We start from the raw sequence: 19459 nt of genomic DNA, 5'->3' as shown, positions 1-19459 counted from the left end.
CTGCTTTGGATAAACTAATGCTCATCTTGCTATCAACTGAATGGTAACTGATCATTAAAAGTGTAAAGTATGTGCTGAGCTTGTGAAAAATTAAAGAGCTACTGGCTTCATAGAAGCCCGGTATCTTAAAAAATTCTTCAGCCATTCACTAATATTAACTCCATAAGAAAGAATAGATGGGCAGCTGAGATTCAAAAGATTAAAGCTCACTCATCTTTCCATAACCTGCAATGGAAACCCCGGGGCTGCCGTTGTGAGAAACTTATCCCCGCTTGGTCACAGCCAACTCTTCCTACAGATGGCTTGGAAGAAATTGAAAGGTTTTACCTATTAATCATTATTTTGGTTAATCATAGGAAAACAGAATTCTCTCTAAATCAAATTTCTTCTGTCTTCCCATCAGAAGAATGTAAATTAAAGGGAAAATGTAGCCATTTCGGTCTGCTTTGTTCTCAGGTGGAACGAGAGCACCTACCACCTACCACCGGATCTCAGCCGGGGGAGGAGTGTCAACCATGCCTGGAGAGCCGTGAGGATTCTTTTTCACTCAGGTGCCAGGATTCCATCCCAGAGTGGTGCAATCAGAATTTCTAGAGGTGATTCCGTTGCTGACCCCAATGGAAATCCTGGCTGACATTTCATTCAAGAGACATTTACTGAATGGTAGGCACTGAGCTGGCTCGAGAAGCCAGAATCTGGCACCCTCATCATGCCACCTCTACAATCATAGCCGAAGCCAACATCATCTCTTACCTGGATTATCACAATACCTTTCTAAATGGTCTCCTGGCTTCTTACTCTCATCTTCCTCCCCCTCCCCATAATCTATCTTCCACTCAGAAGCCAAAGATCCTGTTAAAACATGACAGAGCCTGCCTCTCTTCTGCTCTACCCTCCAACGGGCTTCCTATCTCACCCAGAGAGAAATTCACTAGAATAAAACCAGCCCCAGACAACACAGACTCAGACAGTGACCTCATTTCCTCCCACGCTACCCCTTGTTCTGCTCTGGGCACATGGCTTCCTTGTGATTCCCCAAACACGCCAAGCACGTCCCATCTCCTCCTTTCAAGGTCTTTGGAATCCACATGACTCCACTCCAGTGTCATCTTCTTTGTGAACCCACATAAAACCAGTTCTCCTGCTATCACCATGACCATCCATCCATCCATCATGGCAATCCCTTTGCCCCCCATCTTAGTGTCTTTCTCCATAACATTTATCACCAACACATTCTCTTAGTTTGCTCATTGCTCCATCTCCCCCCACTGCCCCACCACTAGAATATAAGTTCTATGAGAGCAGACTCTTCACTTTGCTCTTTGAGGGATGGACCACCAGCACCTGGAATAGTGCCTTGCACACAGCAGGACTCTAACATTTGTTGACTGAGTTAATAAACATACTGATAAATAAAACATAACCATTGCCTTCAAGGATCTCTCAATATACTAGAACAGGGGTCAGCAAACTTTTTCTATAAAGGGCAAGACAGCAAACATTTTTGTCATCGCAGGCCATACAGTCTCTGTTGCAACTACTCAATTCCACCGTTGTAGCCACACAAAAGCAGTCGTACACACTTCAGAAATAAATGAGTGTGGCTCTCCAACAAAATCAGCTTTACAGAAACAGGGAGCAGGCTGGATTTGGCCTGTGGATCTTATTTTGCCGACCTATGTATTAGAAGAGAGAGACACTTACAGCCAGCTAAAATATAAATGAAAATCACTCTCTGGGAAGTATGAATAAACTGCTGTGCAGACAATAACAGCAACGATGGTGGAGTTAAGACTGCAACAAGCAGGGACAAGTTTCGAGTACTAACAGGAAATGATATGCACTGGGATTTCACCCTGACTTCAATGGAAATGATGTGAGTCGAGTGCTTAGGGGCAATTCATGTAAGAATGATTTAACAACAGCTGCTCAGACTGGATCTGTTTCTTTTATTGCCATAGCGCTTGGTGCTTTGTGTAAGTGTCGAAGCTGTAAATGTTGGTTAATTGTATTAAGTGATGACAAAATACCTAAATGCAAAGTGAGGTTCAGCCAATTTTCTGAACCTTTTGCGTGGATACTGCCAAAAAGGAAGGGGGTTTTGATTTCATATCTATAGTGGATTCCATTTTTTCTACTTTTATACAGATTTTGCCATGGTACAGATAACATTTTTGTTAAATTACTCAACAACATGTTACTAGTAAGCACACACGCCATTTCTTCACCTAAAAAAAAATTAACATGGTTTACTTTCTAGCTTTCTTTAAAATATCTTTTTTGAGAAAAGAAAATACTATTCATTCTTTTACCAAATATTGAAGTCCCTCTAGGTTCTCGGTCCTGGGACAAGTAATGGTAACACCTGGCCCGTAACAGTGATCTTACGGTCCAACAGGGGAGAGAAAATATTAACAAATTGCTATGCAACAAAAGACAAAAGACACATGCCAAAGGTTGGGGGAGAAGAGGATGGAGAAGCTTCCTGAAGGAGGCAACATGCAAGGTGGGTTTTAGAAGATGAACAGGCGTTCATTAAACAGATAAGAGGTGGGGGGAGTGATTTTGTGCAAAATGTTATCTTTTTCTTTTCTTAACTCCCATAATTTAATTTCCAGGCCTCACAAAAAAAAAAAAAAAAAAAAGCGCTTCTTAGCCTTCACTACAATGGAAGGAAATCACACGTGCATATCATTGTCAGAAAATTCTATAGCTCTACATTTTTCTGAATGGACTGATTGGTCCTCATTCAGAGGAGGATGTGGGTAATCATGGGAACCCCTTATAACAACTGGGAATGGCAACAATCCACAGCTCACACTTCTGCTTGTCCACAGTTTTTAGAGTATGGACTAGCGAGAGAAAGGGAAGACATGGATGGGTGGCCAGACAATCTAGGATCATCCGCAGCTCGGCCACTTATTAGCTGCACGTCCCTGGGAGAGTGTTCACAGACGTTCCCTCCAATCCCTTCCCTAAGCAGGTGAATCTTTCGTCATAGGTTGCACTTAAGCCCTTCATCCTGGGATGCACTGGATGCAAGGCATCTTTTCAAGAAACTTTCTTACAGATTCAAGACTTCTGAAGAAAGCACTTCTTTAAAATGGAAAATTAATAAATGGATATTTTGGTGGAAATGATGATGTAAATGTTTTCCCACCTCTCCCTTCCTCTTTTCCCTCCCTCTCTCATTCTGTGTGTCACTGAAACTGTACCCTTCTGGTTTTCCTCTCTGTCTAACCACTGCTGACTTCTCCATGCCACCTTCTGCACAGTAGCTCATTTTAGAATTTCATAACTTTATTCCTTGTAGTCTCTCCTGACTTCCGCCATGACACAGTGAAGATAACCTGCAGTCTGATGAAACACCTAGGACCCCGGTAAAGATGGCATGCATTGCAAGGTTTAATCCACAGCCAAAGTCAAATAAGCAGGGTTTTCAGCTCAAAATCCCAAGAGTACGGAAGTTTCATCCATATATTCAAGAAGTGACCAAGAATTAGGAGTCTCCAGACAAGTGCGTTCTATAAGTTCAATCACCCACTAGAATAGGGAGACACTCAATTGCCAGCATGTCATTCATGTGTTTTTTAATTCCAAATTTCTCTTAATGGAGGTTTTGACATTTTAATCATAAGGTAAACCCATCTCGCAGTGCTTCCCTACATGTATTCTATGTCATGTCTGCATACTCCATGAAAAATAATCATATTCCTAATTTGGAGTATATGAAAAAGAGCATGCATTCTACCCACCAATAATTTTACTTTCAGTCCCTCACTTTGTATGGCCCTGAAAGCCATTACTATGAGAAAAATGAATGAGTCACTAGACCAAGGAATAAACTTGGATATAACACTGGTGGCCTGTGGTCAATTGTTAATACGAGGTGGTTCTCAGCCACTGCCCGGATGATTCCCAAGGCACTTCCTCCGGTTTTTTTCCAAATATCCTCTGGGGTATGGACATTAAGCTTGATGTTAAATTTACCAAAACATAACTGAGATGACCAACACATTGTCAAAACTGCACAGTGGTACGCCAAATCACATTAAAATGGTTTGGAAAAGCAAACTCCTAAAAGTATTGTGACTAACAAACAGCATCCAAAATGCTATGAATAAATTTAGTTCTTTAAGAGTCCTAAATTTCAGAAACACAATCAAATCAATTTCCTATATCCCTCTTCACATGGGTAATTAAGATTTGGTTGACTTATTGCCGTTTGGATTTTTGCCATGAGATTATCCCTATTATAGAACCATAGGTGAAGCACTTTTTTAAGGACTGTGGAATGATGTTTTTATCTTGGATCAGCAGAAATACAGTCTTTCAGAGGACTCAAAACTTTGGAACTGTGAAACTTTGGAAATTAACCTCAGTTTGTGAGGCAGGGTTTGCAATGGGGCCTAACTTCAGAATGGACTTGCTCTCTTCTCAGACAAACATAATCTCTCAACTCAGAAAATTATCTAACAGAAACTCAATAAAAACTGAGTGCTACATCCAAGAGGAATTCCCCACAAACAGAGTATTTTAAATAACATAATACAAGCCTCCAATGTCTGCATACTCAGTCACAGTTTAATATTTAACTTTGAGTTATAAAGACCACAGAAGAAACACACTACCAAATGCTACTTTACTGATGAGTACCCTGGCTGATTTGAGATGCAGGTGAGTCAATAAATGCACAACAAAACAGGCTCACGAAATGATGGAAAAAGGGGAGAGGGAGATCCAACTGAATCTAATGGCATTCTGAAAGACTGGAAATTGATACCACAACAGAGGCTATTTCCCACCCCCAATTATGGCAGAGAGCAGTAAAAACGCAAAGGGGTTCTTAAAGCAACAGTATAAACAATATGTTGAGTAGGAACAGGTAAAAAAAAAAGTGATCCCGGAACATTCTATAGGTAATGCCTCTGAAATATCACTGTGGTTAACCTCCGACTGTCAGCACACTCAAATTCATTCACTTAATCAGTGACAGACCACTAAGAATTTCTGCCAACCAAATTTTAGGGACCAGAGGAACTGACTGAAAAAACAAGTGACAAGCAGATAAGCACTGAGGCACTAGCCTCAAGTTTTAAAAGAATTAATTAGTACAATAGATATTTTTAATAACTTTTCATTTCATCTTTAGTCTAAGGAGTGCTTAAGTTAAAATGTTTTACCTGATACCTGAAGTAAAAACCAGGGAAGACTCTGAATTTCACTAAACACCCACCTGGTGGAATTCATGCAAATTGAATTAAAATGGTCACAAAATCTTTTCTGTACTTCCACATCTGTCTGTAACATGCTCATTTTTCAGTAATTGGATCTCTAGGATATTCTTTAAAATCAGCACACACTCTCTTGACCATGCAACCTGATTAATAATGAATGAACATTCCTGAAAAGAACCACTTGGAAGCATGGCAGATGTCTTTAGGGATATGAAAGCTTTAATGATAAAAATTAAGAAGAAACAGGAGCTAGGTCACACTGCCTGGTTATTTTAATTGAAACCTAGTCTTCCAAATTTACTTAACAGAATGCTTAAACACACCTTCTGGAGTTCATTTATACAAGCAGACAAGCAAAAAGACACAAATGACAATGCAGAAAAGCAATCCTGATTTCTCAAGGAACAACTGCCCGATCCCGCTCTGTCTTAACAGTGAAGAAACCCCTTAACAGTTTCAGAAATGCAATTTGTTCAACTGAAAGACTGTTAAACCGGCTAAAAACAGGAAATAGCACATTTGTCCTTAACAGTTCTTTTAGCATCTCTCCAGATTCTTACAAATAGATTGCCTTGAATACCCACCAATGGACTGCACCCTAGTTCTTTTTGAAGAAACATCGCCGTAGGCAGAGGATGGGGCCCCACGAAATGACAGACAGGCCACCGAGACCAGATGGCGGGTGGCAGGCAGTGCTGGAGCGGTCCTGTGTGTCTGTGAGAGCGTCAACAGTGAAACACAACAGGAAAATCGACGCGACAATTCCAGGAAGGCCAGCTCCACCTCATCCACCCCGCCAGGGTTGCTGAGTTGAAGAATCAGAACTCCCTCCTGCTTTCCAACCGCCTTTTCCACGGACTCCACTGGGGCTTGCCTATGCCCTTGCCCACTCAATGTTCAACTCAAATCAAATGGAAAGGCGGCTCGAGTCAGATCAACACCCTCTGCCTTGGCCCCCCAAAATGATGAGTTGGCATCAGGATCTGTACCCTCATTGCTCATAGGGACCAGCAGCGGGTCAGCGTCCTCCAGCTGAGCACTGGATGCCGGCTTTCCATGCTGCCAACAGAAGCCGTCTTGCCCAGCTCTCGGGGTCAGCAACGGGCACTCGCCTCCCTTGCATTTTGGTCCTTTTGGCATCGTACTGAGCATATGATCACATTATGCTCTGGATGCTGGTTTGTAATTTTTTTTTAACAATATACTTATAATTTTGTGTCTATCTTCTGAATTAAAATATAATATGTGGAAGAAGTTTCTTTAAACATTACTTCAGGAAGAATGATCTCTTGTACAGACATAATAAAGCAGAGTAATTTCTCTCCAAAAATACAGATCTAAATTGCAATCTATTATCCTGATAAATAATTGAAAATACTTATGTGTATGAAATATATACATATGTACCTACACATACAAGCAAGTTGTACATATATACGTACATATATGTATATATTGTGCACACATATATCATATATACATAAGTGTATATATAGTGTGTACATGTAATACATACAAAAACACACACATACACACACACAGCAAACCCGTGATGGGTGTCCCAAATTTCAGTCTCCAGAATGGCAAAGAAAGAGTGAATTGAGAATGGAAAGCAGTCTTTTAAAAATTCACTGTCTAAAGGAAGAAGGGGAAGTAGTCTTCCCAAAAGCAAAAAAAAAAAACTTGTCCTGTACTGCAGTTCTTTCAAGGATGTTGCTTATCGCTATGCAAGACAAGAAACTGCAACTAAAGTAAATCATCAGGAAAGTGCAAAAAAAACAAAACAAAACAAAACAGAAAAACCATGCTGATTGCAAACTGGCACGATCCAACATATAAACCAGACATTTGGACTCCACCAAAGGTGTTTAAAGAACATTCTTGATAAAGGGCAAGCAAGAGGCTTCCTCCTGTTGCCCAGTTTGCACGTCGCAACATCTACTTTCATGACACTGCAACACCTCACAGTAAAGCGAAGCACGCTTCACATGTTTGGACAAAAATGCAAACATATATTTTCTTGGCTTATGTCTCTACGAATCATAACTTCATTTGCCTTTTAACAATAAACAAAGGGATTTCTCAACTTCACATACAGTTCACTTCCCTAAGAAGTCCTCACTGTCCACAGAAGACACATGTATATCATCAAACAGAATTTGAAAGAACTTTTCATCAAGAGGTTTGAAAACATTGCTTTCATTAAAACATTAAAATTGTCAAAATGTCTATGAAACATTTTGGCATTGTAGTGGAAAATCAGCCTGGATATCTCAAGTTGAAACATCAGGAAACAAACATTTACTCCACCCCTCAAAAACAAAAGAAAATGATAAACAACAACAAATTTTATAATCTTCTAAAGAACACAATCTGATTATCTCTAAAGGAAATTTCCCACTGTTGGAGAGTCTCAGACATTTCATATCTTTTACAGTTTATGTTAAGAAATAAAGCATCTGGGGGCTAGCCTGGTGGCGTAGCGGTTAAGTTTGCATGCTCCGCTTTGGTGGCCCGGGGTTCCGGGGTTCGGATCCTGGGCGTGGACCTACACACTGCACATCAAGCCATGCTGTGGCAGGCCTCCCACATATAAAATAGAGGAAGATGGGCACAGATGTTATCTCAGGGCCAATCTTCCTCAGCAAAAAGAGGAGGTTTGGCGGCAGATGTTAGCTCATATCTGAAAAGGGTTACCTGGAAATTAGGAAAAATGACATAAGAGATCTAGTCTCTGAAGGACAGACCAATTGAACTGGATTTTTGGAGCATGTAGATTCCATCTGGAAAAACGCCTGCCATATAGGAAAAGTTTTTCTTACTTCATTCATACGATACTCCTCTAGAAGGCAGAGAAAGTGCACACGCTCCCCATCCCACTTATTATCCACCAGGAGAAAAATGCATCAATAAATAGTTGCTGATGATGGTCAATGTAGAAGTTCACTATTGTTCTCCGAACGCTGAAAAGCTTAAGTTCAACAACATGAACAACTACTCCTGTCCCATGACTCACTGAGGTGATGACAATGTTACATAGTAACTGATTCCTATTATATGAACAGATTGGGAAATTCTCTCAAATATGATAGCTCCTTTTCTCAAAGGAAATTGCTTTTTCTCTCAACTTCAAAGTTAGCCACACACAAAAACCTCATGCTCACAATACCCTGAAGCTACTCTGCCATCTTAAAAAATAAAGAAAAGTAACCCTTATTCACAACTCCTGGTTAACTATTATGAAGAACACGCTTTAAACATTTCCCGTGATCACTGAAGCCCTACAGTCAGGGGATGAAGTCTTTTTTTTTTTTTTTAAGGCAACAGAAAGAGAAGTGACTCTTTTGTTCTGAATTGTTATTGTAAAGCACCACATGAGAGAAGAGGACCGATGGGAACATGGCAATGAAAAGGACAACAGCGCTGACAAACGAAAACAGGATATTAAGAACAGCATCGGAACTGTGTGCCCGTGCAGAACAAAGGCAGGAGGCTTCTTGGGAGAAATTCGAGCAAAAATACTTTGAACAGATTTAAATGCTAATGGATGAACTAGTTTTCCAAGCAGCAAGAGATCTTTAAGTCTGGGGCTGTAAAATTACGTTATCATTAATACATATGGCTTTAAAGCATCATAAAATTAAAACTGCAATCACATCAAATCACTCACTTTTCAACCCTTGATCCACTTCTTGAAATTTCTAGATCTATGTTTTGCCCCATCTAAAATAAGATACTGTTTTTTATTAAATAACTGAACATAGTATATATTCTTAAAGAAATTCAATCTTTTACAAAAAAAAATGTCTCTCCATTCACAGCATACTCTAACTTACACTCTTAAATAGAACTTTCAAGAACTGCCAGAGAAGCTACGGAACGGGTTCTGCATTGAGAAACAATCACCGCAACTGACTAGCTGACATTAATATAACCGACTGTGCTGTCAAGTCATGCTTGCATCATCTTCTATTTCTCTTCTGATGCAAATTCTATTAAAGCTGCTAGAATGGTGATACATTTAATAAGATCATCAGATCTCATATAGTTTATTGGACTTATCACATAAGAATTATAATTATTATTATTGCAGTCTCTAAGCTAAAGGGGTTCAGAAAAGTAAATAATATGTCCTATCTTGCATTGCATTTAAAATGGCAATCTTTTTTTCTCTTCTCTATGATCTACTACTATTCTTTTTTTCTTTCCCCATCTTTTCCTTCTATTGTGAGATGAGAGATTAACTAATAGGCTTTCTTCTTCTAGATAATGCATTTCATTTGGCTTTCTCTTTGATATGTCGTCAGAAAACTCAGGGTTAAGCTCTGAGCCCAGCAGGCTCAACTGTCCTTGGTCTAGTTTTGGGGTTAGACTATCGGTGTGGTGTCATGCAAAGAAACACGTACCTTGAAACCAGATAAACCTGAGTTCAAACCCTGGCTCTGCCATTTCCTAGCAAAGGCGGATAGGAGCCAGCTACCCAACATATCTTATACTCACAGATACTCTTCATATCTTATACAGTTTCCTTATCTGTAAAGTGTGACAATGAGAGCAATCTCAAAGGATCCTTTGAGGATTGAGTGAGGCAAAGTTTTAACAGTGCCTGGCAAAATTGTAGCTTTCACATCATTCTTCCTCTCTTGTCTTGAATCATCTCTTCCTACTCTTCTCTGAATACATTAATTGTCTGTATTTTTATTGGAAATATCTTCAAACCACTTTTGGAAACAGGAAGGATATAAACCATTTATTTATTCAAATAATGTTCATGGAGTGTCTTATGTGAAGGAATAGTATATGACTAATAAATAAACTAGTATTCCTATTATTAACATTGATAACTCTTTAATAATAGCCTTGACATAGGCAATTTCATCTACTTCCTAGACTTCAACATACCTCTACTCATTGCCAGTGGATCTCCCACCATGATCTCGAGGCTTCAGTTCTCTACACCCCACTGAAGATTTCCCCGTCCCATATGAATCCTTTGAATTTTTGATTTTGCAGGAAATAAGGGACCCTGGCATCAGTAGGGCAAATGAGACTATCAAGAACAGTGAAGGGTTTCAGATTTTTCCTACTTGCAAGCTAATCAGTTAGCGTCCAGTTTCATGGATGCTGGCGGAAGACACGAGACCCTTGAATCAAAGACAAAGGATGTTTTTAGTCAGGGCACGGCAAGCATCATGTGTTTCATGTTCACATCAGTTCCTCTTGTCCCCCAAGTCTCACAGAGCATCCCAGGCGCATGCCGCATATGCAGGGGGTTTGCATTAGCTGTGCAACCCCAAGCTTAGGAAACCCAAATCTTTTATTACGGGTTGCAAGCAAACCTGTCCAACACTTACGCAGGAGAGAGATATTATCTTTATTATATTGGACAACAAACAAACCTGCTTTCTTCCCTGGAGAGACACACTCTACCTTGATCTCCCAAGGCTGTTCGCTATACAAACATCCTTGAAAAGACAGTCTAGAAAAAAGGCCATGAGCACCTCAACTCACAAGAGGTACAGATCATGAGAGATCCATGGAGAATTGTTTCCCAACAGACACAGCTCCTATCTCCTGGAGATCTGGCCAATAGTGTCACTAGAAATCAGATCACCATTTGGCTTTGTAGCAGTTACGGTAGAGGCAATTAACTTGATATTGAATGACCTTTGAGCCATGGAAGACCAGAGGTAAAAGGAGCCTGCAAAAAAGAGTCACACTCCTCATTTTCACCATCTTCTAACATCAGCTGATGCACCAGGAAAACCAGCAGAGAGCAGGTAGGCCCCACCCATCAATTTTGCCCAAATAAAAAGAGCCCTTAATAACTTCCTTATTAGTCCCAGATCAGCCTGTATCTGGTCTGCAACTTCAACTCTTCACTCTTAACCTAAACTCATTTTGAGTTTAGAAGAGTAAGCTAGGGCTGGCCTGGTGGCGCAGTGGTTAAGTGTACACGTTCCGCTTTGGCGGATCGGGGTTCACAGGTTCGGATCCCGGCTTCGGATTCCGGGTGCGGAAATGGCACCATGTGGCAAGCCATGCTATGGCAGGCATCCCACGTATAAAGTAGAGGAAGATGGGCACGGATGTTAGCTCAGGGCCAGTCTTCCTCGGAAAAAAGAGGAGGATTGGCAGATGTTAGCTCAGGGCTAATCTTCCTCAAAAAAAGAAGAGTAAGCTAGTTTTGTTACTTTTATGACATTAGAAATCCTACACGTACACTAATTTGGCTTTCTTTAACTAAGCTTTTAAAAAAAATTTTAGACCTACTTTTGGAATAAAACCAGAGAGAAGGTCATTTTTCTGATTATTCTTTCATTCAACAGGTATTTTTGAGGTCTTGCTGTGTGCCAGGTGCTGCTCTAGGCACTGGGAATGCACTAGTAAATATGAGAGCAAAGGCCTGCCCTGGGAGAGCTCACATTTTAATGAGGGAAACACAAAATAAACCAGGAAATGGGTGAGAAAATATGATAATTTCAAAGAACCATACATAAAATGAAAGAAAGAAAAAGGAGGCCATGATAGAAGGTGGAGGGTGGCTGCAGGTCTACTTCAGCCAAGAACACATTTCTGCTCCTATCTGTGCAGGCTTTCTTGATATTTTGACTTTTCCTCTGTCAATAAACAACCAAAGAACGTCTTACTATCAGTACAAAACATTCCAGCATTTGGGCAGAGGGTTGTGATTTAATTTCTCAAGTTGTTAAATGTTTAGTTTCAGTTTTCCTTAAGGAGTGATTTCTTTTTCAAGGACATTAAAACCCAACTTGTACTATTTCTTACATGAAAAGACAAAGTGACAAATTATTGGAAAGCAGTGAACTCTTTATTGACTTTAGCAATGAAATTTGAGAGAGAAAAGCCACAATCACACAGTGGATCAAAAAAAACAGGAACTATGGTATTTAGAATTCCCGAAATGTCTGAGTGTTTGATGGCAGGATGTTAGCCCAAAGTTGAAAGTAAATATGGACATGCAGTCAAGGGTACAGGGAAGGGTGTGAATAAAATTAATAGAGACATTTCAAGAGTCATTGGTTTTGCTTTTGCCTCTCCAGGAGAAGAAATTTCAGGAAGGAAGAGAAAAGAAGTGCAGAGGGAAATGAACAGGTACAGCCAGGGCTTCATGGCTGGAGGATCAAAGATGAGTTAAAAGTAGAAGATCCCATTGCCTGGGAGCTCTACTGGTGTCTTATTGACAATGACAACAATAACAAAAGGTATCTCAAAATAAATTAATTAACTGGCTAGGTACAATTGCAATAGCAGCCAAATCATGATTCTTAGAGCCCATTTCTTTAAGAAGGGGCAAGAAGGGAGACCACAGAGGGAACTGTTATGGGAGAATAAAGAGTTGCTATTGCAGCTGCAGCAGAGGCCAAGGGAAGGGCCTGGGAGTCCGGGTGGTGGGTGCCAGCTACTCCACAGTGAAACAAATAAGAAGGTTTAGGAGAGGATGGCATGGCAGGCATGGAGGGGGTTATAAAGCAAGTAATTCTCAGAGGGTGACTTAACTCCAACCCAAAGATTTGGGGCCCAAAAACCAAGATTTAAAATGTTTCTTCAGAGGCTTGATAATTCTGCAGAAAGAATATGTAAAAAAAAGTATATTTGTAATCTACATGAAAACAAATCCCATAAATGCTACAAGGCTTCTAATGTCTTTTTAAATATACTCTCAAGGCAGGCTAAACTCTGAGAGATTTTTCTTGCATTATCCAAATATGTTTCTTTGTTGTATCTTTGAGAGAAATTATAAGTGTAATTTATAAAACAGGATGTCAAGACATTACCTTGGAATTAACATTAAAAGGAGCGATCTTAGGGATTAAACTCTAAGGGGTTTTTGTTGTTGTTTTGCTTTGTGTCTTATTTGTTCATTGATTAGGATTATTTGAGTCCTAAAATAGTTTCATTTTAAGCCAATAAGTGTGCATTTCATCTTGTATATTTTATCCTTTCATTGAATCAAATTGTACAGGAAGCTGGCTTTTTGAATATAAGAAAAGGTGAAATTGAAAAGACTCAATACTTGAGATGTAATCTAGGGCTTTAAGAGTGACATTTCAAGGTGGCTGAGCTATCTTAAAGTGGAGATATATTTATTTTGATAATAAATACGAACGTTAACTGGAGAAAGTATCACAATTATATGAGAAAGCATTGCATTTTTGAAAAAACACTTCTTAATGTCTAATTTATTATCTTTATGGTAAAGATAGGTGGGCTATCCCTTGTTACGTAGTTTCTTTAGCTTCTCCTTATTTAAATCAGCAGACATGATTCAGGGCACCATTCCAAACAGTTGTGTCAGTTGTCTAAATCTATTCTTGCCATCACAAATTCCTCCAAGGGACTCTCTTGTAAAACGGATGCAAATATTCCATTTCACAACGTTCTATTCATTTTCTTCCTTAGCATACAGAATTGGGAAATCGGTTACTCCACGGGCGCTGGGCAAAGGGTGCAAGACGATGGCAGGGTGACTTCCCAGAAGAAAGCTTTGTTGTGCTCAAGCCACTGCCAGGCAACCTCCCCTGAAATCAACTGCCAAAACACCACGGTCCAAATAGGGGCGCTCTGATCCCCCTTCCCGCCCCCGCCTATCAGCATCCAGAAGCAATTCTTTGCATGGGTGCTTCTTCATCATGATCCTGACTGGCAGCTCCGAGGATTAAACTCAGGTCCTTTATGCACATTTGCCCCCTGGAGTGTTGAACTCCAAAACCTCCATTTCCCCCCCTGAGTCTACCCTGTATCTCACAAAACCCTAGTTAGCCACTGTGGTACACAGCCTTTCTTCCATTCTGGGTTATCAAAAGAAAACAAAACAAAACACCAGACCCTACAACAATATGATGGAGATGGTAATGATCGAGGGTTTGTAGGGTAGTGGGCAGATTCCAAGTTCTTTCATAGCCGAGACCTGGGAACCCATTTACCTCTTTATCATTAAGACTTCACATTCTCATCAGCAAATCTTGCTTACAATGGCACAAATGATCAATTGGCTGAATGAAAACTGTGTGTTGTATGTGAGTACATATACAATGCCATAAAAAAAACACAGCCCTCAAAACTGAATGAAAATCAAGACCAGTGTCTTCTTAATCAAGCAAAATTTCCTGCTTAGTGACTGCATAAAAAAAAGACCATCTGGCCTCTCTGCTAGTTGACGGGTTTTGCTCCTCACTTCCTGGTTATCTTTAGCAGAACATTATAATTTCATTATAAATTATTTTTACCAAGATGCGTTTCCTTCTGTGTACTACTTTAAGAAACAGAGTAGAAAGCATTGTTCTATTTCTAGGAAAATACTTCTCAGTTCTAAATGGCAGGTTTGAAAGGGGAAAAGTGTACTTGAGAGAGGGAGATAGACGTCAAATCACAGTGAGAACATTAACTACTCATCTTTCTTTAAACACAAACACCTCTGCCAGCCCACTCTCTACTCTCTATCTATCTATCCATCACTCTATCCATACATATCATATATACGTAGGTAGAGCGATAGATAGATATATAGTAATAATTAAAAACAAAAAGCCACCACTGCCCTGTTCATTTAAGGTGTTCATTGTGCTAAGAACTCTCCAAGAAATAAGTCAGAAAATGGAATTCATTTCCATGTGGGAACTAAGACTGCAATAAAAGTACAGTCAAACTTCAATTAATTGAAATTCTCTGGAAATGGGAGAGTGCTGGTTAATTTAATTTTCTGGTTAACTGAACCCTAAATAGAAAACCTTTTTTTTTTTTTTTGTTAATCCTCGTTGAAATGTTCCTAAAATGCTTGAGTCCACTTTACTTGCATAACTACAAACCACATGCTGGATCTAATTTAAAGGTTCTTAGGTAATTCCAAATTTTATTTTTCCTTGAGGTCATCATTATAAAGATCTTTTTTTCTTTAATCATAAATAGAATAGATTTAAGAGATTGAATTGAATGTATATTTGTATCTAGGACCATGAATTCTTACATTAATCCATAATATTGCCTTCTTCCTTGTATTTCAAACCTCTTGGAAAAGTATAATGTAGAAAACTGTGGTTAGTAGAGAGGTTTGATTCTTTTGGCAAAACTCAGGTTAAGCTGAGGTTTTTGTATGTTTGCATGCTAAACGAAACTGACAAAAATTCCTCCTTTTCTACTTGATGTTCAATAAGTGTAAACAATGAATAATTTTAATATAATACTTCCTGTAAATTTTATTAACACAAATTAAAGACTATGTAAATTCCTTTGATGTACATATTGAAACTCACTGAGAAAGTGCTGGGATTTAGGTTTCATGGTAGAACATAATGGTGGCTCAAAACTGGCCCCAAATGTCCTCCTCCCACAATATGGTCACAACCAGTCCAGCCCTCACTTGAGCTCCACATTCCAATTTCCCATAGTCCTTTCTACCATGCAACCTTGAGCTACCGAATAGTAACACCATACTGAATCACACTATTGCCCAAGAGAAGGAGACCTCTAGTCTTACATCAGGCTTCCTGGTGAAGATTATTGTAGAAAGAATTCCTGCATGGGGTAGGAGACTGGAAAAATGTGAGCTAAAATCATTTCCAATTCCAAATACCCTGCACTGTATCTAGGAAGATAAGACTGGGGGGCTCATACTCTCTTTCTCTCTAAGTAGAGACTCTCTTTCTTTCTCTCTGTTTCTCTCTCACACACACATACACCTTTTGGGGGGAGGGTGAGGTGCGTTACCGTTCACTCATCCTCAGTGCAGCACTATGCAAAAGCTAATGTATACTGAGATCCTATTATTTGCCAGAAACTCTGTTAGCCACTGGGCACATAATAGGATTTTCACAAAGATTTCCATAAAGGACTGAATGAAGCTGAAGAGATCAGCCATATCTCACTTATGAACCTACAAAAGATCTCCTTATAGGTAGATCAATGATGCCAAATTTAGTGGCAGTGTTGGTGTTTCCGGACAATGACTATTTTGAAAATGGTACAGTTGTTATATCCTAAAAATAGGAGTTTATTGTAAGGCATAAATATACCCATTTATGTATTAATTTTATCAACTAAGATGTATTGGGCACAAATGTGTTGAGTATATATTGAGGATATAGGTGCTGAGTATGTATATTTTAGATCTCCACGATCAACGGGTTTTTCTTCTTGCTCATTTTGTCTTTCCATCTGTACGGTCTTCTTGCACTATCTTTTCACCAAGTCTTGCCCTGAAGAAGAGTAATGACACCCAAAATATAGGCACGTTTTTTCCTAGGGATCCCTCAGGGAATACTATAGATCCAAAACCTTGGAGAGTTCTGCAGAGACTTTCGAAACTGGGATACTCAAAAGCAGTGTAAGGAACTCAAGGGTGATTGGGCGCCAACATCTGTCACCACAGTGATTTCCAGGTTGATTGGGTGGATATGACACTTTGGTCAAGAGTCTGGAAAAGTAGCCCCATCCCATTTGGAATGGCCAAACACTCCTCTGGCTCATTTGTAGAAGCAGCATCAGGAAGTACTGTAGATTGTTACCTGCTAATTCTATGTGAAGTTGCCCTTCCATCAAATACCTAAATAGCTTCCTTAAAAAGGGCAAAAGTTCTTATGATGAATTAGTTAACTATTATATCCTGAAAGACAGTGTGCTCATATTGATTCTTTACTGTACAAGACAAAGAATATCTGTAAGGGGATTTGTTAACTTAATGTAAATAACATTTATTTGGGGAAGTTGGAGACTTCTAGGCAAGAAAAAAGAATGCATTAATAGACCTAACACACAAATGATTGACATGTAATACAATTCACATAAGGCTTCCTTTAAATTTCCTTTTTTTGACCATTCCTTCATATACCCATAGCTGACATTTTTTTCAGTACCTACAATTTGTCAGGCACTTTATATAAATTGTCTCTAATCCCTACCCAAACCCTAAATAGTAGGTATGATTTTCCCCATTCTGCAGACGAGGAAACTGAGGCTCAGAGTTAAGGCATCTTGCCCAGAGCCACACAGCTGGCACATGGCAGAGTCCAGTTTAGAATCTGGGTTTTTCTGACTCTTAAAGATCTCTTTCCTCAGCAATGTGTTGCTGTTATATCCACAAAGAACTGGAAATTTCTGATGTATGAATGTAAAAAAGACTCTGGAGTGCTTCAACTACTGCTAAACTTTAATAATAAAAAAACCCTAATACTTAAGCCTTGGTCATACGTATTCACTAGGAGCCATTCAGGAATTTCACAAGCTAAGTATCCCCCAATCTCCCTTAGAAGGACTGACATCTGGATCATATTGGCAAGTGGGTGCTTTAAACATGAGAGAAAATTAGGAGAAAAACCTAAGACTGGATTACTTCCACAGGTTCACTCACCAATATCTCCCCAAGTACTCTTGTTTTTTTTATAACTAGCTTGTCATCCATCCTTTCTACTCAGTGAACAATGACTTGTGACCTCCCAGTTAGCAAGTTCACAGGAGAAATATATCAGTTATAATTAATGTTTACTAGAATAAATGTAAATATTTAAAAACACACAACAGTTCCAAGCACATGTGATTTCCATTTTATTTTATGAAACACTAAAAATCCACTTGTCCACCCCATTAATTATAACCTGCTCTCAGCCCTGACCTGTATATAATTCCCTCTGACGGAAATTGGAACAAGGTGCTCAGAATGGAAGCAGCCTACACCCCAACTGGGCTACAAAATGTCAAATTCCCAAACCTCTCAAAAGTGTAACCTGACATTTTTCTAAGATTAGAGGCAGTTTGTGAATTTTACAAGAGGGCTTAAAGACTCACCACCGTTAAATCCTATAGTAACTCCTGAAATATCCAAAGTAAACAGGACTAAGGGGGCTCTGGGGACACCAAGACCTTGCTAGAAGAGAAGAAACACTCTTTAGGAGGTGGTATTTCTTTGCAGAAACAATGTACATGCGTTCAACCAGAATTAAGAAGAATGCAACAATAAACTTTGAGTCATGAAGCCCTCTAGAGAGCTGAAGGAGTCATGAATGGGCCATGCAAAATATTTCTCCTTTTGCTACATGTGAATGATTGAGTTTACACTGCTCATTAATCCTAAATGTTGAAGGCAAAAAGGAGAATGGCTAACTTTTCTAATAGTATTTTTCTTGACACAATTGTCATATGTATTCATTTATAAATTTCCCAAAAGCTAAATGCCTAGAAAAGAATTTAACAACTAAGAAGCAGCATTCATTACATTGATCTTTTTAGTTATTTTTCTATACATCTTATCCACAAAAATGGAATCATACTCTACATTTAGTTTTGTGAGTTGTTATTTTAAATATAATATATTAGGTGACTTTTCATGTTCAAAGCCTCTTCTGATTTCTCAGGATTAATCCTAAGTACCTTTTAGTAGAACTGAAGTATTACTGCCACTTGCCAAATCAAATAGACCATGTAAGCTGAAGATTTAATAAATATTAAAATGCGAGCAATTTCTTTTTTCCCAGTACAACATGCATTGCCAATGAGGGTGATATTGCCTCCAAGGAGGAGAAAATTAGTTCTTGGTGGCAAAAAACCTTATTCTTTTTATGTACAAAAGACAAATATACATAAATAGCTATATAATATAGTTGTAGTATTAAAATTTCATGGAGGGGGATGATTAGGAAAAAATGTTTGAAAAGCCTCCTTGGGGGATCAATAATGAAAACAGTTTGTGAAACACTGTGCTACAGCATCAGGCTTGTAAATAGTGGTCTTTTCATCACTGGAATTCAAAAGAAGAATTTTTCCATTTTAAATGTCTCATCCTTGAATGAATTCCAGTCCATTTCTGACTTGGAGAAACCAAGGTTCCAAGAAGTAGATCTTCAGTGAGCTGATTTTTTTGTGCTATGACTATGGTCAGCACATGTTATATCTGTCATGTTCTTACTAAAGACTTAATGGGGTCTGGGTTAGGAGGCACACGTTGGGTGAGAAAATGCTTTGAATACAGATGAGCGGGTAATCTCTGAAAGGCCTAGGACGGGGGAAGTCTATACTTCAACATTTACCAGCTCTTGCTCTGTGCTGCCCTCTTGTGCTATTTGAGCCTCCAGCATGCCTCGTCCCGACAATCTTAAATTGCCCCAAACCGATGGACAATCTTCCCTCCAGTGTTTCTTGGCACCAACACCTCGGAGGTGGTCACAAAGAGAAAAGAAAGCCCAAAGATACAGATTTCCTTGCAGGAAGAA

General features: G+C 39.2%; 1 protein-coding gene across 4 annotated transcripts in view; it reads right to left on the bottom strand.

Moving 5' to 3' along the window:
* MID1 (midline 1) overlaps window positions 1–19459 on the bottom strand; it is a 357392-nt gene that overhangs the window by 125587 nt on the left and 212346 nt on the right. Inside the window, exon 1 of one of the 4 annotated variants that reach the window (XM_046673832.1) lies at window positions 5822–5943. The exons of the other annotated variants lie outside the window; for them this stretch is intronic. The gene's annotated coding sequence lies outside the window, so the exon portion shown is untranslated. Of the gene's footprint in view, window positions 1–5821; window positions 5944–19459 lie in introns of those variants that run through there. 4 annotated transcript variants of the gene reach the window in all.

This window comes from Equus quagga, chromosome 10 (assembly GCF_021613505.1).
Source record: "Equus quagga isolate Etosha38 chromosome 10, UCLA_HA_Equagga_1.0, whole genome shotgun sequence".
In the NCBI taxonomy this organism is placed as follows: Eukaryota; Metazoa; Chordata; class Mammalia; order Perissodactyla; family Equidae; genus Equus; species Equus quagga.
The sequence above is the reverse complement of the archived record's forward strand: the minus strand, read 5'-3'. Positions and strand labels throughout refer to the sequence as shown.